The following is a 12,500-nucleotide window of genomic DNA, read 5'->3' on the forward strand; positions in this document are numbered from 1 at the left end:
GGAGCTGGAATAATCTTTTAACAGTTCTAAAATAATGGATTTAGATATGACTCATTCGTTGGTTATGGATACTCAAGTGCATACAATACTGTCTCATCTATGGACAATAATGCAGGGCCTTATGAAAATATAAAAGTGACCAAAATTGATTGTATCAACCACATAGGCAAACGATTGCCCAATTGATTAAAAAAAAAATAGTGAGATTGAAAAAGAAGAGGCGATGACCAAGACTGGCAAAATTAGAAGAATTGGTTACCACTTATCGGACACAGATATTTCAATGGTGACATTAATTTCTTATCAAAGGCATTGGGAATAACATTGGTACAACGTGGATTGACATGAAAAAGAAATCATTGCTTAATTTCATCACATTTTCAGCAACAAAGAAAATATTCTTCAAGGATATGCCCAAAAAGTGAAGGGTTATGGTGTTACTACAAAAGAAAAACTGGCAGAAGGAATAAAAAGAGAAAACATCAATTTCCAAAGGTCATCAGCAGTAATAAAACTCAGTAAAGAAAACCAAATGAGAATAAAGAAAATTTGTGAACACTTGAGTGAAAGAGGTCTGTTGGAGCGATATATTTGAGGTTTAACTCAAAATGCAAATGAAAGTTTTCATCCAAAGTTCTGGAGATGAGCTCATAAAACAAAGTTTGTAGGCTGTTCAAGAGATCTTTATGTTGCTCCTGCAACAGTGCTGGACCACAATTTTGGTTATAGGAAAGCAACAATGTTCACTAGAATGACCATAAAACTAGTGGTTTGCAAGGAAGTCTGGAACTTCAAGATAAAGAGAGAAAAAAGTAAAATCAAATGAGAAGAAATTCATTGCAGGCAAGAAAGAATTGGAGAAATCAAAAGCATATGAATCAGGTACATTGTAGAATAAAACCTGGCTACTAAGAATAGCTTGGGTAGCTATGAAACCTTCTTGTGAGAGAATAATACTCTAGCAATGTAGAAGGCAGGAAGGGACTAGGAGCCGAAAGAAGCAAGATATTGAGCAAAGGGATCTTCATTTATGATTAAATTATGATAAATGATATTGCTATGGTTTATTATTATACAAAAAAGGAACATAAAATTCATAATAATCATAATTTATAAATATTGTCCTTTTAAAACTACTAAGAAAAACTTTGAACTGCAGTACCTCAAACTATACTTATTGCCCTTCAAATTCTATCGACTCCCTTAGTTTAAAAGATATAACATTGAGATTTGGTATATAACTTGGAAAGACATTATAACCCAATAAATATATATATATTTTTTTTTTATTTGTGTTTCATATTTTCTCTTACATTTTTTCCCTGAAATATAGTTTTTTTTTTTTTTTTACCATAATGAAAATATTCATATCCAGCAAAAAATGACTATGTAGGATATCAATCCCAGGTATTAAATTCAGAATCAAAGGAGAAGTCAGAATTGGAAAAAAAAACCCACTAATTTTCAAGATATATTGCAAAACTAAAGCTCAGAGGCAAAAAACCTATGCAGTTAGGAGATGTCCTAAGTCACGTCCTTTCTTCCTTCTTTGAAGTTTTGCAATATGCTACGTAACGGAAAGTTTCGTAAAAAAAAAAAAAAAAAAAAAAAAAAAAAAAAAAAAAAAAAAAAAAAAAAAAAAAAAAAAAAAAAAGTTAATGATTAAAGTAGGCTACATCAATAATTCTATCTAAGGAAGAGAGAAAAGGAAGAAGAAGAAGAATAAGAAGAAAGGGAAGAAGAAGAGGAAGAAGAAGAATGAGAAGAAGAAAAAGAAGAAGAAGAGAGAGAGAGAGAGAGAGAGAGAGAGAGAGAGAGAGAGAGAGAGAGAGAGAGAGAGAGAGAGAGAGAGATCTTATATTAAGCGTGAAATATATATCTTCTTTTCCTTACGGAATTCAATAAATTTAAATGGAAACATGTTGAAAAATAACATCATGCATGATACTGGGTACCTTCTAAGTTTAACTAAAGAAGAGTGTAAGTTCTTATTGGCCCATATTTAAGATAATTTTCATTATATTCCGGAAAGATTCGCTGCGGTATTAAATATTCTTAAAATTCTGCGCGTTTCATCTTGCATTATTTTCTGATGAAATTTCCTGACAGAAACATGTCTTGAATCATAGTGAGATTCCCTCGTAATTTACTTTGTATTATCACCCAGGGGTTCATCTTGCCTTAGCTATTAGGAAATTAGTAAAGACTTCTATATTCCCGATGAACTGGATGCAATGATTCATTTCCAGAATTATTACTATTATCTGATTCACAGAAACATTTCAGAAAATTTTCTTATTTTTCCTCTCATTCAAATTAGGACACGAATCCTTTCATAGCTATTGTCGACAGTGCACCTCATTGGTGCATTGTAAGTATGACTGGAAGGCCTTCGCAGCGCCCTTTAGGTCTCTCGTTGCAACCACCTTTTAGCCTTCTCTTTTACTCCCTTTTTCCAACGTCTTTCATCTTCCCTTATGACCAAGTTTTAACTCATAGTAAAACCCCACAGTTGCATATGAGTGCTGAGTTGCCCAATAGGTACCTGGGTCTGGTAGTAATGCCTAAATTCATATATCCAAAATGAAAATTTCTTTATGCTGTCAATCAGGAAAGATTTCATCTAGCTTTCTTTTTTATTAGATTCCTTACACTAAGTGAGGTACCTTTTTTTTATTTTACTTTTTTTTTACCGTCTGGTCGTTTATTACAGTTTTATTCATTTTTATTTTTCTAATAACAAAAATAATTGATGGAAACCTTGATTCTTAGTGAGTACTCTAATAACTTCCTAAAGCAATTTCAGCATTTTAATGAAACAATTAAAAATGTTTGAACTGTTTCTTTCTCCTTTTCCCTTTACCGTGTCGTATTAAATGTTCAGGATACTCTTAATATCGAAAATATGTTTTATAATTTAAAGGCTCAGTAGATATCTTTAGGATGTTTTGACAAGATGTAATCTTACCAATGAAATTGTTTTGACGATAACAGGAAGGATTGTGTTTTAGATTTACATCAGACTTTCACCAAATCCAGAATCGAAAATATATCTTTTTCATAGAGTTAATATACTCATAAAATTAATTACTTTTTTTTCTAGTATGATTTTGAATTCGTTACCAAAAATATCTATCGTTCAACTGATATTTCTGACTGTAATAAAAAACATGAATAAATGTCCATTAACCTGATTTTGTCCTCCAATAATTTTACAATAACCTCCTGTAGGATAAATCAAAAGTACCTCATTGTTAGGTTCATGAGGTTTTCAGTAAAACTTTCGTTGGATTTCTATAGAGTTAGAAGATTACTTATTTTCGGAAACCATGTAGCATAAGCAATATGAAAAAAAAAAAAAAAATGTTTTCATATGTCCCAAGTCTCAGGAAGCTGCCATTAAGGATTTTACTGAAGGGCTGTTTGAAAATGGTTTTTGGCAATATCTTATGGTCTAAATACCTTGAATCTTTATTTAAAAAGCCAAACTCCCATTTTTGAAGCAAAGGAATCAAATTACCTTAGATAAAGATATACTGAGACAATCGGTGGTGCAGTTTTTCAAAATACAACTTACATAAGGAAATTACTCATTAAGCCATACTAAAAACCAGGATGATTTTTTTTTCCCTTCGTATTATTATGGAAGTCTTATATTAGGTATATTGAACAGCTTAGTAAGCGCTTTATATAACATGGTGGTGTTTAATTTTTTTTTTTTTCGTAGGCTTTAAAGAAGAGTGCAAACCACAGGCCACTGTAGAAGCTGCTTGCATTCCTTCACTCGTTTACGTTTATTTTAATGGCGTCTCACATGTGTCTGATTTCAGGAAATGAAGTATATTTTCCCTTTTATTCTCAATCATCAGTTCGATTAAAACCTTACTCTTTTTTATATGAATTATAGATTCAATAAAAATTTCATTAATGTTTAAATTCGTCTTGCCAAAATTTACCAACTACCTTCAAAGAAGGCTGCCATACATCTATGTAGTGTAAATTGTAGATGAATAATCAGTATTTTAACAAAAATGACATTTAGTAAGATTATTACTTTCTTCATACTTACTTTAAATGACAAATCAGATCATCCAAGATACTAAAGGATAAGGTGAACAGTAAGGAGAGTAATGCAATACTTATATGGAATATTGAATAATTTTCTGCAGCTAGTGAGATGATACTGGTACAGAGGCTTCAGGCTTCACAACGTCAGAGACGAGCTTCTGAAATTAGCGTGAAACAAGAACGATAACTTCTGATTCATGAGACGTCACAAAAGAGGTGACATCAAGATCAGGCATCAAACATCTTCTCCATGTATTCGGTGAGAGCATAAAATTCAGGAAGTCTTGGCTACCTCTCGCCATAAGCAGGGAGGCATAGCTTCTTCAATTCGTCTTCGCTTTTCATTTATAACAGCCTTTAGGAGGTACAGTATGCATTTGTCATATGAAGTGAAATTTGGAAAATGGCACTTTCAAACTTTTGGGCTCCGCTTGTCCTTATTTCGTCAAGACGTGGTTCCTAACTGGTTCGGAAATAGTTCCTTTTTCGTCTTATATCCCTTTGGACATTTTTTTTTCCTAAAGTTAATATATCCATGTATGAGCGGAGCTCATTTTTATAATTTTGCATCCAGATCGGTTTCCTCAGAAAAGCCTTCTTCGGTTATGCCATAGAAGCTTCTGGAACAAATTTCTAATACAATCTGGACCTCCTGCTGACCTGTAACAAAAGCGCAGCACATGTCAACCCGTGATGACATCTTGAATAAACAGGGATATCGAATATTCAAAATCGTTACGGTAGAGAGGGAATGATATCTTTGACGAAACATTATATATATATATATATATATATATATATATATATATATATATATATATATATATATATATATATATATATATATATATATATATATATATATATATATATATATATATATATATATATGGTGCGAGGAATAAGGAGGGCAGTAGCTGAAGCTCTTAGGGGGAAAAGATCGATAGGGAGGAAAAGAAAATCAATGGTGACTTATAGTGGAAGGCGAAATGGAGAGGAAAGGTATTTTTGGAATGGGGAGCCTTTATTAGAAGGCACTGGGTAGCGTCTATCCGGCAACCGACCCCTTTATGTAGGCTCAGCGGAGAGAAAGAAGAATATAGTTTATTTTCACACCAAGAATGAGATTTCATTTGGAAAGTAAAGATCGGGTGATTTTCCAGTTGATGATGATTAGGATATCATAATATTGAACAATAATTGCCTGCTTGAGAAAATCCAAAAGGAGTTCGTGTCACAATTGAAAAAAAAAAAGTTGGCAAGGCCTATTTATCGGCGTTATACACCATGTTCAAATTAAGTTTAATTTAAGCGGGTTAAGTCATTATGGTCGATGGATATACGTAATGGTGTTACAATCAACTTTATTTTCTGAACAAACAGGACATGAATTTCTACTATATTGGCTACATTCCGCCTTGAATTATCGATGTGTAACTCTAGCAAAAACCCCTTTATTCACAAGAGAGAATCTACTTGATTGATAGTTCTCATATGGTTTGAAGTAATTAAGAAACAATTATTTGGACACTGAGATTTAGAAAAAATAATTTCTCTAATAAATAAATGATATGAAATAGCGTGATATATACAATTTCACAATAGATGAAAACCTGGGGCAGTATTTATGATTCCATTGAAGAAAACTGCAATGACAAAATTCATCCTAGTATGATTCGGGTTACTAATAATATTAAGAAACAATATATATACACACACATCTATACTTATATTATAAAAATATAATGTAAAATACTAATAGCCAGAATAAGTCTAAAAAAAAGCAGAGGGATTTTGCAGCATAATTATGTTTTTTTTTCTCTCTCTCTCCTTATTTATCTTCGTGAAAATGCAATGCTTCCAAGTTCGGTCAAATCTGAATCTTGAGTCTTGGTATCCACCATTCAATTTCTAAAAAAGAATGAAGGACTGGATTTCCCAATTCAGTCCCAAGACAGACTCCTTTCCTGTCTCCAGACAACAAAAAGACTTCATCCTCTCTTATCTTCAGGCATTGGAAGGATTCTGGGATTATGCTGCGATGGAAGAAGGACATTGGAAAAGAAGGGAAAAGCTTTCTGATATAGTTTATGAATATGATCTCTCTCTCTCTCTCTCTCTCTCTCTCTCTCTCTCTCTCTCTCTCTCTCTCTCTCTCTCTCTCTCTCTCTCTCTAATTAAAGCATATACACTTATTGTTTGCTTTTCATTTCTACTAAATCAAATTTGTTAACTTCAACTGATTTGGAAATTCTTTTACAAGTTCTCGTATATCAAAATCTCTCTCTCTCTCTCTCTCTCTCTCTCTCTCTCTCTCTCTCTCTCTCTCTCTCTCTCTCTCTCTCAAATGTCCTTAATAAACATGAACTTACTAGAAGAAAGCGTGATATTTCATATAAGCAAATAGTGATATTTGGCAATAATAGGATATTCTAATTCTATCCTTAGATGTAAATTTTATATTTGCATATATATTCATCTGTAAGAGACCATGATAGTACTAAAAACCAAAAATCTGTTTAAACAGAAGAACATCCGTAGGTACAATAGAAGATGAATATTGTTATTATTTCTATTAATTGTGAATTTCCGAAGTTAATGAGAAAGCTCGAATCATTTAGAAGATCTGTCATATTCACAAACCCTTTCTATGCTCACAGAGGCAATAGTGTTAAATATATTCCTATTTTTTGATTCATGGGATACTTATCGTATATTATTGAGGCTTGATTATTCTTTGGTATTTCTTTATGATTTAGATTGGAACAGTACCGGTTGTGTTAGCATTGTTTCAATTAACGAAGAGAGAGAGAGAGAGAGAGAGAGAGAGAGAGAGAGAGAGAGAGAGAGAGAGAGAGAGAGAGAGAGAGAGAGAGAAATATGCAGAAATTATATTTAATATTAAAGCTCTCTTTAATTTTATATTTTCTATATCAGCAATGCATTGAAGTAAAAAAATACAGATAAACTTGTCTTTTGTTTATTCCCAAATAGTTCACGTCTTACCATTGTAGGTTATGTGAACGATTACATAAACATTAGAAATAAGGAAATCTAATGTGATCAACCAAAAAACTCAGCCATGAAAGGGTTATTTTTTGTCGATACTCTAAGTCATCCATATGGGTCAATGAATCCAATATCTCCTCCTATGCATAGTGACGCAAAGGGCCTAAGTTAGATCTCGCCATTCGTTTCTATCTTTAGCTTTTAATTCAATACTTCTTCATTCATCGTCTCCTACTTCATAGTCCTCAGCCCAGCAAGCATGGGTCTTCCAACTCTTCTAATGCTTTGTGGAGCCCAGCTAAACGTTTAGTGATCTAATCTCTCTTGGGGACTGCGAAGAGCATGCCCAAATCATCTCCATCTACCCCTCATCATGATCTCCTCCTAATATGGCATTCGAGTAATCTCTCTTATAGTTTTATTTCTAATCCTGTCCTACCCTTCAACTCCCAAAAGCCATTTGATTGCTTTGTTCTGAAATCTACTAAATCTATTGGAGATTATTTCTTTGTCATACCATGACCCATGTCCTTAGAATAACACTAATCTCACCAAACTGATATATAACCTGTTTTTTATATGTAATTTCAGGCGATATGATTTCAAAATTTTACTTAGCACAGCCATTTTCTCTTTCGCTTTTTTCAATCTTTCAATAAACTGTAATTTTGAAGAAGCTGTATTGGAGATCATTGTTTATAAATATTTAAGTGGTTCTACCTCATTTATCCTATCTCCTTCCAATGATATTTCATCTATCGTTGCATACTCCGTTCTCATCATTTCTGTCTTTTTTCTATTTATCTTCAGCTTAACCTTGTGTAAGATTTAGTGCCTTCTGGTAAGCAAGAATTGCAAATACTCTGGTTTTCTGCAAACAACGACAGTATCATCAGTATACTTTAGGTGTGCTAAATTCCTATCACCAATACAGTCCAATCCTACTCCCCTATCTCTGACTGTTCTATGCATTACAAAATCCATGAGGAGGATAAACAACATAGGTGACAACACATTCCTTTAGAGTACTCCCCTATTCACTGGAAATTCTTTTGCTAAGACTCCATTAACATTATCTCTGCACTTGCAATGCTCCTGGACAGAATTAATAAAATTTACACATTTAAGAGGAATTCTGTAATAATGTAGGACACTCCACAAATTAGGCTGAACCACACTATCAAAGGTTTTTTTATAGTCCAGAAATGCCAAAAATGTGATTTCCATATTATACTCATTGCTGTACAACATGTTTTAAAATGAAAATTTGGTCAGCGCGAGTAAAGTACTATTATAATGTAAATGTGTTAAGATGTGTTGTATATGATCGTAGCTTTTGCATGTATTTTATATTACTGATATATCAAGTAGGTAGAAGGTTGGACAAGGCCCCAGCCATTCGTTGAGATACTACCAGTAGAGTTAGTGGGGTCTTTGAATGTCCCAAGTGTACTACACTGGGTCACTCTATCTGGTTAGAGAACAGTTTTTCGTTGAGTTCACATACACCAAATAATCTAGCGCGATCTTTCCACATTCTCCTCTGTTCTCATACAACAGACAACACTGGCATTACCAAACAATTGTTTTTTGCTCAAGGGGCTCAGTGACCACTTTCCTCTTGGTAACGGTAGAAGAGATTCTTTAGCATAAATCTTTATTTTAGAAAAAGATTCTTATGACTTTATAGATAATCCTTTCATATACAAATATCTTTTTTTTACTTTAACGGCATATTATACATGATGCAACGATTGGTGGGGAATAGATTAGGAATATATCTGACGGTGTTATTAAAAAGTAACTTTTCTCCTTACAAATAATTCTGTAGTTATTTATGAAAACGCTACATTTGTTACCAAGAAACGTTTCGTCTTCCACTTTAATGCGATTAATAAGAAAGTGTGTAAGATGGAATATAGCATTTTGCAACATTGTTTTCCTCTATAGAGAAGTCAGCGAGATATGAAGATATATAGAACTACTCATATGATCATTTGGGGAAGAAAAATATGAAAAAGAATACTTTTCTCCGCATGATATTCTTGGTAACAAGTGAAGAGTAACTAAATACAATATATATCTCAGAGCAAAGGTGATTATTTACCCTTCATTATTATTATTATTATTATTATTATTATTATTATTATTATTATTAGTAGTAGTAGTAGTAGTAGTAGTAGTAGTATTTTTATTTATATTATTATTAATAGGGAAGCTCCAACCCTAGTAGGAAAAGCAAGATGCTAAAAACCCAAGGGCTCTAACAGGGAAAAATAGAAAATTAAGGAAAGGAAAAGAAGAAATAAATCAACAATATGAGAAATCATTAACAATTAACAAATTATTTAAAAACGGTAACATCAAAACAGATATTTCATATATAACCTATTGTATAATATGGCACATGTTAATATTATAACTTTGTTTTTTGGAACACATATAACATTTCTTTTCAACAATGACGCTTATAATAAGTTAATGATGTTAATTACTCACTTAATTAATCCTCTGATACCAGTCTGAATCTGCATGACCTCTGTCTTTCTGTGGACGATCACCAATCCAACCTTTCTGCCCTCTACAACATATCTATCAAACATTTCCTGGATTTCAGCCATTGAAGAGACAGTTAGAACTATGTAACTTACGTATTCAGGATCACATAATCTCTTTTTCTCTATTCATTATTATTATTATTATTATTATTATTATTATTATTATTATTATTATTATTATTATTATTATTATTATTTATTATTATTATTATTATTATTATTATTATTATTATTATTATTATTATTATTATTATTATTAGCTAATCTAGATCCATAGTTGGAAAAAGCAGGATGCTATAGCCAAATGAGAAAAGGAAATGAGTAAATAGATAAACTATTTAAGAAATAATGGACGATTGAAATAAAATATCTTCAGCACACTAACACGAAAACAAATATTTCACACATAAACTATAGTAAAAAGACTTATGTCAGTTCGATCAACAAAAAAAGGTTGCTGCAAGTTTGAAATTTTGAGGTTCTACAAATTCAACTACCCAATTAGGGAGATCATTCCACAACTTGGTCATAGCTGGAATAAAACTTCTAAAATACTCAGTAGCATTGAGCCTCGTGATGGAGAATGCATGACTATTAGAATTAACTGCGTACCTAGAATTACAAAGAGGATGGTACTGTCTTGGAAGATCTAGTTACAAATTATGGTCATATAAATGATAGGAAACTTATGCAAAATGACTAATGAACTTATTCAAAGATGAGGTCAGAGATTAATATCTTGATCTGGAATAAGGAATTTTATGGACCGCAAGTTCCAGGTTTGGTTTTTGGTTGTAGGTGAAGTAGGTTGTGGGAAGATCTGCAACTTTTATTTGTAGATTGTTTGGGATAGAATATGGGTTAAGGATGATCAGCTACTTTGCTTTTCTTATTTTATAGAGGTGCCCAGCCTCTTTTTGGTCAGTGGAAAGGAAAAGGAGGACAGAGGGGAGGAGGCATCCTCTCCAAGAGAGCACAATGGCTCTCATCGTTCATTTGGAGAGAAAGAGGTACAGCAGTATGTCCCGCTGAGTAGACGAGCTTGGAAAGCAGTTGAAAAATGTTTGGCTACAGATATTGGTAGAAAAAAGAAGAAAAAAAGAAAAAAAATCTTAATAACTAAGTCTAAATTTTTGTAATGAGCAATAATATAAAGGAAAAATTAGTTACAAAATGTGAGTATTAAAGAAAGGTTGGAATAAACATTCCTGTACCTGAAAATACTAGAACTAAAATAAGAATAAAATTTCATTGGGTGTTTCAGTTAATGAGACGTCTACGTAGTTTCAAATTTAATGTTTTAGCTGGGAGGGATTTCTGAACTTTAGTAAAGAGGAAAGAGATATTGCACGTGAGAGGAGAGCTAAACAGAAGTTAAACAGGGTTACTCAGATTTAATACTAGTTCTGGTATTATGTTATCTGGGGGGGGGGGAGAGTAGCTGCAGAAAAGGGCTGAGAATGTATCAATATTGGTTACGTTTTTTGTCGCAGTTACAGGAAAGTTGGAGTTGAAATCCTGTGTTAGTAGGCTTGTTTTTTGGGAAGGTAGATAAGTAGTGCTGCGAAGGTTTAGGAATTAGTTGCTGATAGTTTTTGCAGGGTGCTTTCAGTCTCTGATGTGCTACTGGGTCTTCGTCATTATTTATAAATATTTACTAGTTGCAGAGATATCCCAGTTGCAGTCTGCCAACAATGACTGAAACTTTGCGGGAATTTCTCTTGCAAGCGGATACGGGATTATGTTTGTTATTTCAATGTACCATTTGGCTGATCTGGATCCATCAAGGAAGGCTCACCATACTTTGGTAGTTCTTTGCGTGTTGCAAAAGGCTGTCATTTGATTGTTGATGGTTTTAGTGAAGGTTGAAGTGGGATACTGATTGTCTGGCACATTAGGGCAGATTTGGCTAGGTGATCAGCCTCATCACTGCAAGTGATTCCAGCGTTATTTTGGATCCAATTATCGGTTATATGCCTGTTGTTGCTTTGGTGAGCTAAGGCTAGATACTGTATTGCTGAGATTACGTAGACATTTTCATGTGGTTCTTTGTTGCTGAAAGCCAGTTGGGCTCCTCTCGAATTTGTGTGGATTGTTGGGTTTCGTCCTTTTAGACTAGCCAAGTGTTCCAGGGCTTTTGCAATCACCACCAGCTCGGTTTGTAGCGTGGAGGCTTGGTTTGAAAGCCTCAAATTTTCTCTTCAGCTTGATGGAGAAACCACTGCTTCTGATGCTGCAGGAATAAGACAATCAAGTGATCCATCAGTATAGTAGATGTTAGTGGCTGAAGTGTTGCAAATTGCCTTTTTTGCTGCTGCTGTGAGTTGTTCTGGGATGAAGAGAGCTTTGCTCGCTGCAGGGAGGAGGGTGAAATTGTACTGGATGAGGTCCGGCAACCGCAGGACTAGAGTGATATACCATCGTGCTTTTGTTGCCCCTTTGTCTTATAGGCTTCATTTGGCTTTTGCTTTCTTCTGAATGTCTCTGTTGTTCAAAAGGCAATCTCTGTCTCCTTTGATTGACTTGCATATGATGCTGGAGTTTCTGAAGTTGATCCTGGATGAAAAGGAAATCAGGTTAATTTCGGCTTTTAACAACAAAGATGATAAGATGTTATATCATTGTTTTGTACATCTTCTAAGGAGGCTTTTTGAGTTTGGTTCAGTGAAGTAAGCTCAGGTGCTGCAGTCCTATGATGCAGTTTGATAATCCTTGTTTGAGGGAGGTCCTACGTTTCATGGCTGAGAGACGTATTTTAGATTTCTCTCTGGGGTGTATAACTTCCTTTGCTGGTGATGGAGTTTTGTTGATGATTACTCCTGGATACATGAATCGTTTCACCCATTCTATTGGTTCACCCATGAG

The sequence above is a fragment of the Palaemon carinicauda genome, chromosome 43, assembly GCF_036898095.1.
Source record: "Palaemon carinicauda isolate YSFRI2023 chromosome 43, ASM3689809v2, whole genome shotgun sequence".
In the NCBI taxonomy this organism is placed as follows: Eukaryota; Metazoa; Arthropoda; class Malacostraca; order Decapoda; family Palaemonidae; genus Palaemon; species Palaemon carinicauda.